At 20.9% G+C, this 575-nt stretch overlaps 1 protein-coding gene across 1 annotated transcript in view; it reads left to right on the top strand.

Moving 5' to 3' along the window:
- LOC107470147 (cytochrome P450 714A1-like) overlaps positions 1-575 on the top strand; it is a 4826-nt gene that overhangs the window by 919 nt on the left and 3332 nt on the right.

The raw sequence follows: 575 nt of genomic DNA, 5'->3' as shown, positions 1-575 counted from the left end.
AGGTTTTTTCTCTTTTCAGCTTATGATTTACTATTATAGGTTTACTATTGTTTTCTAATTTAACTTATATAAAATTAATGAAATAAAAAATAATTTTAAATTTGCCATACTATTGAGATAAAATAAGATAAATTATGTTATATAGGGTAAGAATATTTATTTACTTACAAAAAAGATTGTCCTTTTTTTCTTTACTTTTTAAAATTTTTATTTATTTTTTGATTTTATTCTTTACCTTGTTTGCATGTGTAGTGTCAAGAATGTTCAAATATCAGCCCTCTTTTAAAAATGGAAGGCAAATTCATATAATTTTTTAGATTGTCCTTTTTTTCTTCATTTTTTCAAATTTTTATTTATTTTTTAATTTTATTTTTGACCTTGTTTGCATGTGTAGTATCAAGAATGTTCAAATATCGGCCCTCTTTTAAAGATGGAAGACAAATCCATATATTTTTTAGATATTGAACAAACTTTGATATAACACTCAATTATTAAATTTTATGATATTTTTAAAAATTTTAAAAGCGAAACAATAATATTTCTTGCGTATTGATAATACACTTTCGTATATTGTA

This window comes from Arachis duranensis, chromosome 10 (assembly GCF_000817695.3).
Source record: "Arachis duranensis cultivar V14167 chromosome 10, aradu.V14167.gnm2.J7QH, whole genome shotgun sequence".
Lineage (NCBI taxonomy): Eukaryota > Viridiplantae > Streptophyta > Magnoliopsida > Fabales > Fabaceae > Arachis > Arachis duranensis.
Note: the sequence above shows the minus strand (reverse complement) of the source record. Positions and strands in the feature narration are given on the sequence as shown.